This window comes from Drosophila miranda, chromosome XR, assembly GCF_003369915.1.
Source record: "Drosophila miranda strain MSH22 chromosome XR, D.miranda_PacBio2.1, whole genome shotgun sequence".
Taxonomy (NCBI): Eukaryota; Metazoa; Arthropoda; class Insecta; order Diptera; family Drosophilidae; genus Drosophila; species Drosophila miranda.
Genome location: NC_046674.1, coordinates 17994363 through 18007533, shown reverse-complemented (window position 1 = coordinate 18007533; position 13171 = coordinate 17994363). Strand labels below are relative to the sequence as shown.

General features: G+C 43.0%; 1 protein-coding gene across 2 annotated transcripts in view; it reads right to left on the bottom strand.

Annotated features, from left to right (window-relative positions):
* LOC108151608 (PDZ domain-containing protein 2) overlaps positions 1 to 13171 on the bottom strand; it is a 115012-nt gene that overhangs the window by 59269 nt on the left and 42572 nt on the right. The window lies entirely within an intron of this gene.

Sequence of the window (13171 nt, the reverse complement as noted above, 5' to 3'; positions counted from 1 at the left end):
GGCGAGCCTCGTGTAGGAGTCTGTCTGCTCCAAGAACGGCACGGCACGGAACGGAACGGAACGGAGCAACTGCAACTTGTTTGGTCTCTCGCTCTCTCTCTTTCTCTCTATATCTCTCCCTCTGTCTGTCTTTCCCTCTCTCATCGAGAGCAAAATAATCCAGTCGGGAGAAGAGAACGTTTTGCAGAAAACTAAACAGAAAAAATACTAACTTCGAGGGTCGAAGCCTTAAATACCCTTGGGATACCAAGGCAGATCCATGAAGTCCATCGCCTTTCGTATATTTTATGTATTTATATATTACAGCAAGTTGTGGTATTTGATACAGAGTTAAAGAAGAAAACAGTAGTCAAACATTGATCAATTTGTAACCACGGATATGGCAATGTGGATACTGCCAAAACTGGAGTACCCTCTGGTACAAGGTGTATCAAAATAGCAAATATCTTCAACGAGGCATAAGGTAAACAAAACTTGCCAAAAGCGCGAAGGGGAAGCGGAAGGTTGGGGCAGAGTATGAGGGATGCAAAAAGTCGATGGAATAGATGGAGAGGAGAGACGTTGCAGCAGGCGGCAGGGCCGGGGACAAAGAAGAACTCGTTTCCATTGTCCATAGTTGGAGTTGGAGCATTACAATGTGTGTGGGGCTTAAGAGAAAACACGGCCAGAAAGAGAAGAGAGGCAGAGCAATGTTGCCAGTGGTCCAACAAGTTCGAAGCGAACTTGTTGGCAGGGATCGAGCTGCAACTGGTTCGACTGATACCGTTTGACAGTGAACTTGAGTTTCGAGCTGTCTTTGATATTGAGCTGGGGATTGGCAGATCGTTGCCAAGGGGAATCTTACATACATATATCCAAGGAATTATAACTGATCTACAGAACTCGTTCAACCCAAGAGATTCCTTTGAACAATGATGTGTAGTCTTATCATCCACCTTGCCATTAATTTGCCAGAAGACCACCGACTCTCTAAGCCATGACTAAGTACGAGCCATAAACCGATCCATAAACAAAATGCTCTGAGACCCCAACAACTACTGTTTGAGTACCACGAGATGTGTGCGATCGGATCGCCCACATTTTAACGAGCCTCTCTCCGAAAGACGTTGAGATGACAATTTCATCCAATTATAGGGAAGGGGTAAGCCATGGAAGAGTTGTAAAAGTTGACACATAAAACGAGATAAGAGGCGATTTCGGATTGCATTCGAAATCAATAATCAGATCGTTGTCGTTGCGTGTAAACGTGCCATAAAAAGCCATCAAAATTAGCCCACGGCCACGGACACGGCCTAGGACCAGCCATGCCCATGCCCTTACCCCAAGGGTCGTAAAATAAACCTAACCGATCCCCATCCTATTCGATGCGATCCGATGCGATCTGAGCCGATCCTCGAGGCAAATGTGCCATAAGCCATAAAGCGAGATTTGATGGTTACATTAACCAATAAAAATTGATAGAGAACATTTTCCAGCTTTTAATGCCCGTCCGAATGGGGCAACAATGTTGGGGCCAGAACGTGAACGTGAACGTGAACGTGAACCTGACTTGACAACTCAACCAAAACAAAAAACCCATACCGAAACCCAAACCCAAATCCAAATCCAAACAGAGTGCCAAAAAACATGAGAATAAAGATATGTACGAGTATGCCTGAATACTGTAAAGCGTGAGAACATATTTATAGGTAAATTGAGATCTTTATCGGGCGGGTTGTAAATCTTCTTCAGCCCAAGAGCACGGATGCCAAAACACAGGTTTGGCATGTAAATTTCTTCTGTTCTGTTCTGTTCTGTTCTGCTCTGTTGTGTTCTCCTCCCTTTCTGGCTACCAAAATATTTTGTCAGTAAGGCATAAATAAATTGCTTTGACTGCAAACTTTGACCTAATTTGGTCTTTGACTAGGGATACGAGTATTCGTACCCAGATCTGCAGAGTCAGTGTCAGTATTGTGTTGTGTTGTGTGTCGGGGGGCCTGTAGAAGTTTGTTGAACTTGATTAGGTCTTCTGGCAGGGAAGGGGGGCGTTCCCTTTCTTGGCTTAGAAGAAGTGTAAGTTTTAGCTTTATTTCGGAATTTGGATTGGGATTTTTGGCATAGCTGCTGTGAGATATGATATATTGTCTTGACTGGTGCTCAACAATTGCAAGTATTATTATCGCATTTCTTCATCATTTCGGTTCTTCATTACATAACACTCCGTATAAATATCTTTAAAAATTTGCTAGCTTGCTGCCGGCTGCCTTATGCCACTCAACTTCAAGTGGAGAGACCACAACAAAATATATCCCCCTCCCTTACCCATCAAGTCCTCCTCGACTTTACCGCCTCCTCCACTCAATGGTCATAGAAAAACATTTCACGAATTTTTTGTAGCCGAAAAAAATGAACAAAACCCAAAACCAAACAAAAGAAAGCTCGCACGGGCCGCAGACAAAACTTTTGTGTGTGCGATCCCCGATCCCGATCCCGATTCCGATCCCCATCTGCAGAGCCCAGAGTACCGAGTACCGAATACAGGGTAAAGAGTAGAGTACAAAATCTACTTATTTTCGCATACAAAAATCATTAAATGCGATCATTGAACTGCGATTTCGGCGGCCACGAAATATACCCCCGACAAAACATGGAGAGCTCAGGAGTCACGCAGAAAACATTAGACAACATCATCGCTTAAAAATAAAAATTATGCCGAGAGACAGAACAGATTAGCCGCCAAATCAATAAAGGAAAATTAATCAAAAAAAAAAAGAGAGAGAGCGAGAGAGAGAGAGAAAAGAAAAAAGCTTTGCTTAAATTTGTCACACAATTAAAATAAATTATTTAAGATTCCCCAATCATTAATTTCAATTTACAAACCCCCCAAAAAAATACAAATAAAAATGAAGAACTACACAATTGAGGGGCGAAGAGGAATTTCAATTGGCATTTAATTGCGTTGAGAGGTTGAAAAGAGAATTCATTGGCGACAGCCGCCATCCAATCGATACAGTTTCGATTCCACTCCCATTCCCATTCCCATTCCGATTCGGAGTCCGCTTCCAATTTTCGATTTCGATTTCGTTTTGGTATGCCTAAAGCATTCTGACCTTCAGCACTCATTGAGATTTCGTTCACTTTACTTTATTCACTTATTTATACCGATATTTATTATGATTATTATTGAATTTCCACTTTGGATTGCTGTGGCTGTTGCTCTTTTTTTGGCTGGTTGTCAGTCGTTTAGTGGAATTCTAGGCTTCAAAGAGTTCAATGGTTTAATTAGTGTTGATATATTATTGAAAGATTTCGATTGCTGGAATAAATGGAGGGAATGTTCCTCCTACCTATCAGAAGTAATATTGTATATAAGGATTGTGGGCAATCTTTCGAGGCTTCTTCTGCCTCAGAAGTTACCTTCAGCTTCAGCTGTCAATTCTACTACTGGCTTCCTGACTCTTATCAGCTTATATTTTGTACTCGCGTCAACTTGTTATTCGTTCGGTCATTAGTTCCAATCGATCGTTCTCATCGTCTCCTTCTCTGCAGCTGCCGGCTTTTTTGGTGTTCTTCATATTATTATGGGCAATGATCGTGTCTAAATGAAATCTATTTTTTTTATAGTCCGAGCATCGACAAAAACAACATTTTCTTCTTCGACTCATTCATCGCTAATTTGGCATTGGCCAGAAGAAGGCAATAAAGCCCCACTAATGCGATTACATTACAGGTCTTACCCCAGCCTCTTCCCAGAAACCGTCTAACACAGACAAAGAGCCGCTTAATGCCAGGCCCAACTAATAATAAAAGTGAAAAAAAAACACACAGAAATTCATACGCGGCGGAGACAAGTCGCTGACCACAAATAAATAATACGAGTATTATTTACCCAGAGTGGTTGCCTTTAAGAAATTTCTAAAGTCAATGAACGTTGCGTAATTTCAATTAGGGGCTTTGTGAGGGGCGAGACGGAGGAGGAGGAGGAGGAGGAGGAGGAGGAGGAGGGCGAGGATTCTCTTTCGGAAATGACGAGAATGAAATTGCATTTAATATTTTGAGTCGAATGTAATTAGGGCTGGCTGTGCGAAGTGGCCAGAAAGCGAACTAAAACGAACTAATGACAATGGAGGTCATCAGACTTACCCAACATGATACGTCCATATACACATTTCTATACGAAATCCTCAACAAAGGCAGACCTTATACAATATGTGCCAAGAGATGGCGGATAGCATGTTCTTGACTTACCTAAAATTGAAGGAAAAGCAAGTCAAGTGTATTAGATTAATAATTGATACAAATACAAGCAACGTTAAGGGGAAATATCAGAAAATTAATCACTTATAAACTAGAGCTGGCAAGCGCATTACATCGAATCTTTCACCCTAAAAGGACCGCACGAAGCAGGCATCGAAAATTTCGGGTTTTTTTCCCGCTCACTCTCGATTGTATTATCTGGCAGAGAGAACCAGAAAGCCACACACATTAGCTGGTATTTAGATTTTCCTTCTGCCAAAATCTAAAACTTTGAGTTTAATAATTTGATATTAATCGAAGGGCCCCTATGACTTAATCGTTCGGCCATTTGATCCCCCCATTGTATATCGGATCCTTTTGAAGCCGAAACCCTCGCAAAAACCACATTCTTTCGATTCGCACTCATTCACTTTCGGTTTTCGGTGGAGTGACTTTTGCTACTATTTTGTGGGGCCTTTTTTGCTTGGCATTTCCTTTGTCTGCCATGCGTCACAAGTCACAATCGATTAGGTCAGAATACTCGCAATTGACTGATTTTTCAGCTTCAAATTTTGTGGCCAAACATTTTTAAATATTTCTTGTTGCCATTTCTTGAGCCATCATAATTCGCCGTGACAGCAATGGGCATAACTCTTGTTTTCTTGTTTGTTTTGTTTTGTGTGTTTTCTTTATGGATGGATTTGGTGGGGGCTAATCTTGAAAAACGTAAGAAAAATAACAAAAAGACAGGCGAAATATACATAAATAATTTATAGTTGTAGATGTAGTTGTCGGCTTATATAAATGTGAAATTAATTGCTTAATTAAGTGGAATGGATTGCGAGAGTTTACACAAAAACGAAACATAAACGGAACGGAATGGTATGGAAATCTTCAGCGCAGTTGGTTGTCTGACAGTTTTATCACATTATTAATTAGAAATAGAGCTGGAGATGGAGATGGAGATGGAGCTGGAGCTGGGTCCCAGGCTGCAGCTCATGGCCGGAATGGCCGATACCGGGAATAGGTCGCTCTTTATTTGCAAGCTATCTGTTGTGGCTATGGCTGTGGCTGTGCCTGTGACCGAGGCTATGGCTGTGCAGTTCCTTTGAGATGTGTGTGCGCATCTGTCAGGTTTTCCACGCCCTCGTCTGGTTCTAAACTGTCAACGTGGCCATAATTCATAATAAAGCGGCAACGGCGCCGTCGATTCTTGTTGCTGTTCTTGTTTCTGTGGTTGCCTACGGTTGCCTTTGCCTACGCTAAATGTCCACAACGACGCGGCAAATACACAGAACGCAACAGGGCAGCCGCAGCCCCAGCCCCAGCCCCAGCCACAGCCAAAGAGAAGGAGCGAGCGAGGTACGGGGAACTCCACTCCACTCAGTCAAGTCAACAAAAGGCATTTTGCAAACCGATTGCAAAAATGGAAAGGAGACTTTTCGGCCTAGGGCTAAACCGAAGCCTGAATGCCCTGCAAAAGGGCGCACTCTGGCAGTTCATTCATAAACTATTGAGAAGAAAGTTTTGAAGAAGTAAATGGAAAACCAATCCATACCAATACATATATGTTCCAATAGTTCTTTTGAAGCTCAAACCAAAGCTATCCCTAGAATCGCTCAGGTACATATAGGTGACCTATGGGTGGCTTAGGTGACATATAGCCCACTGACGGGTGAGAGCATTTACCCAGAGTCCGCAATATTGGTAGAGTTGGCTGATATTGTTGTCATGGCCATATATAGCTGTATATATCCACAGGTATAGGTGTAGCCGGGTTTCTATTTGCTGCCTTTTGTTATCGCCCAACGTCCGCGGATCGGATGGGGGAGAAGCTGCTACAAATTGTTGAATCGTTGACTCAGCCTTTTGCTGCCTTGTGCAAATTGTTCGATGCATTTGTTACCAAAAAAAAAAAAAAAAAGAAAGACAAAACAATATTTCCCCCCCCCCACCATCCTCCACCAAATGAATAAGAGATTTATGGCGGGGAGCCAACAGTATATTGTTTCCATAGGCGAAAATAGTTTTTAAATTGCAGAAAACCAAATAAAAGAGAGGGCAAGTGAGGAAAATATCTAGAAAATAAATGGTTGAATTGGAAATATTCCCAAAAAAATGTTTAAGGTCGGGTTGTTTCTTCTGGTGTAGGCTGGGAGGATATTGATGGGCAAGAATCATCTAGGCCCAACTTTCAGTCTCAGTCCCCACATAGGCTGCTGCAAATGCTGCAAACTTTCCCCTTTTCCCTTGCAGCATCTTATTAGAGATGCTGCCTGCTCCCCATTAGAGATTCGCTTTGGCCAATAATAAATTCAGAATGCTGCAAACACATTTCGCTCTGGCTCTCGCCATGGCCGTATCAATGGCCAACTGTCCGACCGGAGATCCAGCAATGGCCATGGCCATGCCAGCGAGAGAAGAAATGCAATTACAAATAATATGCAACTTGGTCGTTTATCTTTATCTTATTTATGAAAACGACAACAAACCGACAAATGCAATTTATGTGTTTGTTGCTGGTCAATGCAAAAGGGCAACGCCAGCGGGGCATGGCGGGGATCGGGATGCACCATGGAAACGAGAAGCATTTGCAGGCAGCTGCCACACGATGGGATGAGGTTGAGGATGGGGATGGGGATGGAAGCTTCAGCGTCAAATAATGCTGCATAATGAACAATGAAGAGGGGCAGGGGTAGAGGCAGAGGCAGAAGCTGAGGGAGACGAGGCCCAAACGCTGATAGAAGGGGCTATGGGGCAGATGACTCTCCCCGAAAAAAAAACAACAACAAAAAAATAGGAAAAATGGCAAAAAGAAATGAAAAGCGTTGCCCAACTAGGAAGAAGAAGTGGCAACAATTGTCGGGGCATTAGAGATAGATAGAAGGCGAAACGAAAACAAAAATAAATAAATAAAAGAGAATGCCAGGCGATTTGTTGAAAGTGTGGAAGTGCCTGCACAGTGGACCAAAGCTAGTATATCCACAAAAGAAAAAACTATCCATCCTCCAGGGAAGTAGAACAAAAAAGTTCTCTTTTTGAAGAAATAATAACAAAAGAAGGTAAATTTATGATGTCCAAGGAATGAGCAAAACTTTGAAGACAAAAACTATCTCTCTATGGTATTAAAAAGTTTTGGAACGTCGTCGTTCAGGATATTTTACCAACGATCGAATGGAGTTCGCTGTGGGATTGCCCTTTAGAATATTCATTCATTTAGGAAAGCAATCTATATCTGGGCCTATGGCTAAATTTATTCCCAAGGAGTGAAAAATGTAATACTACTGCTAACGTGTACCACAGTGCCTCACCAAAGACAGCGGCAGGGCCAGAGTCTGCAGTCCGCAGTCTGCAGTCCTTGGTGCATCATCGAGTGGCATTGAGATTGGGGAATTGGGGATTGTGTTCAGTAACAGAGTGGAAAAGTGTGACTATACTGAGCTTTACGGCTGAGGGTTAGGGTTGGGCCCCAAAATACACCTGGAAGTAGGAAGTGCCTTGCAACACAGAAATCTCAACAAAAAACAAAAAAAAAATGAGAAAAAATCCCTTTTGGTTAGGATGGGAGCTGAAGCTCTCTTTCATCTCCTCCTGGCCGGAAAGCAAACGGCGTAGAGCACGCAAAAAATCAACAAAAATAAATCGCGCTTTATGGTCGGGCGGAGCAACAGCCGAGAGGAGCTGAAGCTGAAGCTGTAGCTGGGGCTGGAGCTGCAGTAAATGGCTGCAACTTGCAACAAATATTGCGTTTAATAAGCGCAGGGCTAGAAACAAAGGGCCATGGCATGGCTTGGCCCCCAACCTGTTGCCAATTGCAAAGAGGGATCGGGCCTGGCTCTGGCTTTTGGTCCGGGTCTGAGCAGGGACTGGGACTTGGACTGCGACTGGGACTGGGACTGCGACTGGGCCTGGGCCTTAGTCGCATCTTCTATTGATAGTCAATGACATTTGGTGTTTGGCTTGTGGCAGCAGCAACCGGAGCCGGAGCTGCCACAGTTGCGCTCGAGCCGAGAGAGGTGGCCATAAAAAAGAGCCCAAGCTTCTTTGTTGCTGCTTCTGCTTGGGCTGCTGCCGTGACTGCCATTGAAATCCTATAAAAATGTTATCTTAATGGTTTTTATGTTAGCGAAAGCCATTAAAACAACAAAAGCCCAGGCCCAGTCCCAGTCCCAGGAAGGAGCTCTGCGATGCGACTTTGCCACATGCAACAGGCTGCTGCTACTGCAACAAGCCGCCACTTCTTCTGCTTCTTCCTGCAAATAAAGTAGGATTTTACTCAATTGTACGATTGATCAGCAGACAAGAAAAAAGGGAAAAGAGATGAAAAAGTAAAGGAAGCCAAATGTTGGCTTGGGTTGGGCCCATCGGCCCATCGGCCCATTGGGTCTAGGTTTAAGTTAGGGTTTTGGCTTAGGTCCTAGGTACAGGGCTCGATGCAGATTACGGAGCTGCGAGCTTGAGCTATTTGCTTGATCGGTTTCGGGGATAGGCCATATGGGGAGGCAGCCCAGTAAATTATTATATTATCAACAATAAAAAAAATGTACGGAATTTTAGCTGGGACTTAAGGAACCATCATTTAGGAAATACTATTAATATTGATAATACGAGTCCGTGATCTTTTGAATATCCCGCCTCCTAATTGATGGGCCAAAACTGCATCTGTCAAAAGGCATTTATCAGCAGATTCCCCTTTATTTGAAGACAAAATGGAAGAGTGAATTTCATGTGCTCATTAGTGCTCAAACACTATGAGAACTCTTCACCATCAATTCAATGGTAAAAAAGTGACACAAACGATGCCGAAATGGGCTTTCTACGGAAAAAATTTAAAAAATCATACATTGGTTACTGATTTAAATAATCTTAATAAAATTTATAAAATATAGCTAAGGAAATAAATACATGGAATTACACCAAAAAAAAAAAAAACCTCCCTGAGAATATAAGAAATGTTATAGAAAAATTATCTTTTCTCTTTTTACTCTCCAGTCACTGTTTATTTGAGCTAAATATCAAAAAAGAAGTGCAATATTTTTCTAAAACTGATGTATAAATCTTATGAGAACGGTCTACATTTCTCCCTCTCCATCTAGCCCTCTCGTTTGGGTTAACTTTAATCAAATTTCACTAATCCTTGAAATGCAGGGCTTCTGTTCTAACCAGAAATCAGCCGCACCAAAAGAATCCATTCACACGATGTCCCCGCCACTGTCGCTGCGGCCCATCATCCAATATTCCACTTGAGCACGACAGATGGCCAAAACGAAAAAAAAAAAAACAAAAACATTCGAAAACCAAACAACCTACCGCAGTGTCGGACAAAGCTCAACAGCCAACAAGGGAACATTTTGAGAGCCATTGTCAGCTTAAATGTCCCCCTTCCATCAGGCCCCCCCTGGCAGCTATCAGTTAACGTTTTTATCAGGCGTATTTTTGCTTTGGTCTTTTTGATTATTTAAATAAAAACAAACTGTAAATATTTGCAAAAAGGCTATACGGAAGCTGTATTTTAACCCGTTTAATATGCAGCGGCTTAAATTTATTAATAAATATTTTAAAAGAATAAAGGCCGCGGGCTGTTGAAGGAGAGCAGCGAATTTACGAGAACGAGTACGAGTACGAGTGCGAGTATATTGCCAAGTGAAGTGAAGTGCGACAGCTGCCGGTTTCAAGTGGGCTCAGAACAGCATCAAAAACGAGCAGAAAATCTTTGCCGAACTTGAGCACCGAGGCGTTCGATACCCTTGCACATCGGCGCAAGCGAGTGAGCCAGGGAGAGAGCACTTTTGAAAGACGACTTTGTATAAAGTTGTAGGCTAATAGCTTCAAATCTTATAATCAGCTTAAATCTCTTACTTCTTTTGCTTATATCAAACATCTAGGGACAATTAGATTACCCTCTATAAGGGTATGAAAAGTTCCTTCCTTGTATTTATGCATATGTATCTCTCAGTACTTGGGGAGCCATCAACTGTCGTCCGTCAAGTTGAAGCACAGTCTGAGCAACCTGCCAAGGAAGCCTTCTTCGAAATGGAACTCCAAATATTTGACAAATAAGAATTAACCATAAGATCAACCGCAAACAAGGAAAAATACATATGCGATGCGCTGAGCTTTGGATTCAAGGGTTTCTCAAGGTGAGGAAACGATCTATCGCCCCAGACATAGGCCCACAATCACAATCCTTCCCATTATCGGGCATACTGATGCCAATTTCTGAGAAGCCTCTACTCTCGTGGAACCGCAACTAATTGCATTTCCTATGAAATGCTTAAACCTAGAAATTATGAGAAAGAGAGAGAGAGAGAGAGAGTGGGGGTAGGGGTAGGGGTAGGCTGAGAGAGCTCAGCAAAAACAACTTCATTCAGAAGCATCAAAAGCTATTTAAGATCTTTGACACTTCATTTACAATGGAAATGAGAAGCCGCCCTCTCCCTCTATCTCTCTCTTTCCCACACACGCACACGCACACACACACACTCTGCCATTAAGTGCAGTTCGTGCTAAGCTCGGCAAAAGGCAGACAAAAAGCCATAAAGAACGAGCGAAAAAAAAAGAACAAAAATTGAAAATAAAGTATTGCAGCTATACTAAAAACCTGAAACTGAAACCCGAGTACTGTTCCCGTATGCTGGTCGATCCGAAAACAAAAACAAAAAAACTAAAAAAAAAAAACTTTCGCATAGAGTTCTCAAAAGTGTTGATGAGGGAGCAGAGCAGAGACCAGAGACCCGAACAATGTCGGGGGTGTCGGTGTCTGGTCCAAGTGGCGACCAAGTGTCGCACGACCTGGCTCCAATGCCCTCCTCGTGGGTACCGTCCCTCCTCGGAATTCCTGGAACTGCATTCAAACTAGCAGAACGGAGTATTTTTTTGACTGATTTGCAAAACAAAACAAAAAAAAATAATAAAAGCCCTAACAGGAACAAACAACACAAGGAGTTATAACTTTATTGTCGATAAGGATAGTATTGGATATGTCCTTTTGAGATGAAAGAGGAAAGAGAGATGGGGGCTAATTACTAAACTGAATATTTTTCGATTATTAAAATGCAAAATACAGTCACCCACATTGAGGCATTAGTCATCAAAGTACATATCTCTGCATTTTATTGAAATTTGGGCATCCCCACACCCCGCACCCCACACCACAGCACAACCAAAAGCTGAAACAGAAGAAAAAGGTGTGAAATCCACGCACGGCAAAAAGTTAGGGGCATCGGTGGTGAGGAGGGGTAAGAAAGAGCAAAAACAGAAAAGGAGAGCAGCCAAACGCGGCGCCTGCCGCAGATATTTATGAGTGACTGGCGGAATGGCGCGACTGACTGACTGACTGACTGACTGAATGACAAGCTGACTAACTGACTGACTGACAGGAAGAGAGGGAGACAGACGGAGGCACCGTGCTACGTGTGTGGCTTTTTTCGACTCTTTATCTAAGCAGAAAGGGAAACGAAATGTGCATTAAGCCAACTACAGTGGGAACTCGTGCCAATGGAAGCCAGTGTGTGACCTTGCCAATGGGAACGGGAACACTGTTTCAGATTTCGGAACAATAAACAATCATAGTTGGGTTTTTAAAGCAGCCATCACAATATGGTCACGTTTCAAGTTTCATTGCAATCAGCTGGCCTCGAAGGAGTACCCACTGTAGCCCACAGACACAGCCAAGATTAGCCTTTCCAGGATCCCTTTTCACACGCGTGACTCATTCAGAAAAAATACCAAAAAAAAAAAACAAACAAGAAAAAAACTCTGAAAAACAATCAAGAACATCTAAGGTCGTCTCACTCGCACAGCCACACGCAGACAGAGAACGAAATACATTTGGCAGCGGTTCAAGTTCAAAACTTCTTTTGGCTTTTGCCCTCGATGGTGGGAGGGAGGGAGGGAGGGGAACGGAGAGGGGGCCCAGGAACAGGACTCGATTCATGCCCGGACCACCCAAGGAATATTTGAGCAATTTTTGCTGAATGAAAATTGAATTTGAAGCACATAAATTATGGGTTAGAGTGGAGAACAGAGGATATTAGCCTGGGTACAGTCGTTTTTGTGCGGAAAGAGCAAGAGCCCCATCATGGACAAGGACTGGAGTATCATCATTAGATGATGGCATCAGGGATGCCAGGGAACAACAGCACAGCAGATGACGCCGATAAAGCGGGGGCTACCCACGAATGACCTCGGATAACTCCACTTGGAACGTGGCAGTGCAGGCAGTGGAGAAAGGGTAGGGGAGAGGGGAGAGGGACAGATGGAGTCTCGGAGATGGCGACGGCGACGGCAAATGCAGCTCATCAGGCATTCGTCGCTCGTGTGATCCATCATCGCTAGACCAGACCATAAATATTAATAAAGCCTGTAGGAGACAGACATAGAACAAGCGCCAACTTCCTTTGAAACGGAATTTAGAATTCTAATTAAAGCAAAAGCAACTTTATCTCTGCACCAGATGAGAATGAGAATTAGAGAGGGTTTTTTTTTTGTTGTTGTATTATTTGTCTGGTGTCGAGCACGTGCCCTGGCGGAAAGGGCCCAGGTCCATCCTCATTTACGAGCATTGATCTCTCGTTTGATAAATTAAATTACAATTAAATGAGCGTAATGACTAGATAGAACAAGAACAAGATTCATGGGAGTTAATTCATGGCTGAGGCGACAGATCATGTTGGATATTCGAATAGAAGTTTCATCGCCCTGTAACTTGTATGTTTTCTTGAAGCTTTTACGCGTCCAACATTTCTCTTATTGCTGGCTGCCCACACGCTGTTAACATAACAGCAGGTGCAACAACAGAAAAAAACCCCAATAAGGAGCCTGCTTCTTCTTTATATTTGATTGGGGCAAACATAGAAACGAGAACAACAGCAAAGTCAAATACAAAGTAGCAAAGAGCCATCATTGGGAGCACAAAGATATGAGAGGGTGCTGAGAGGAGCAGAGGAACGGAACA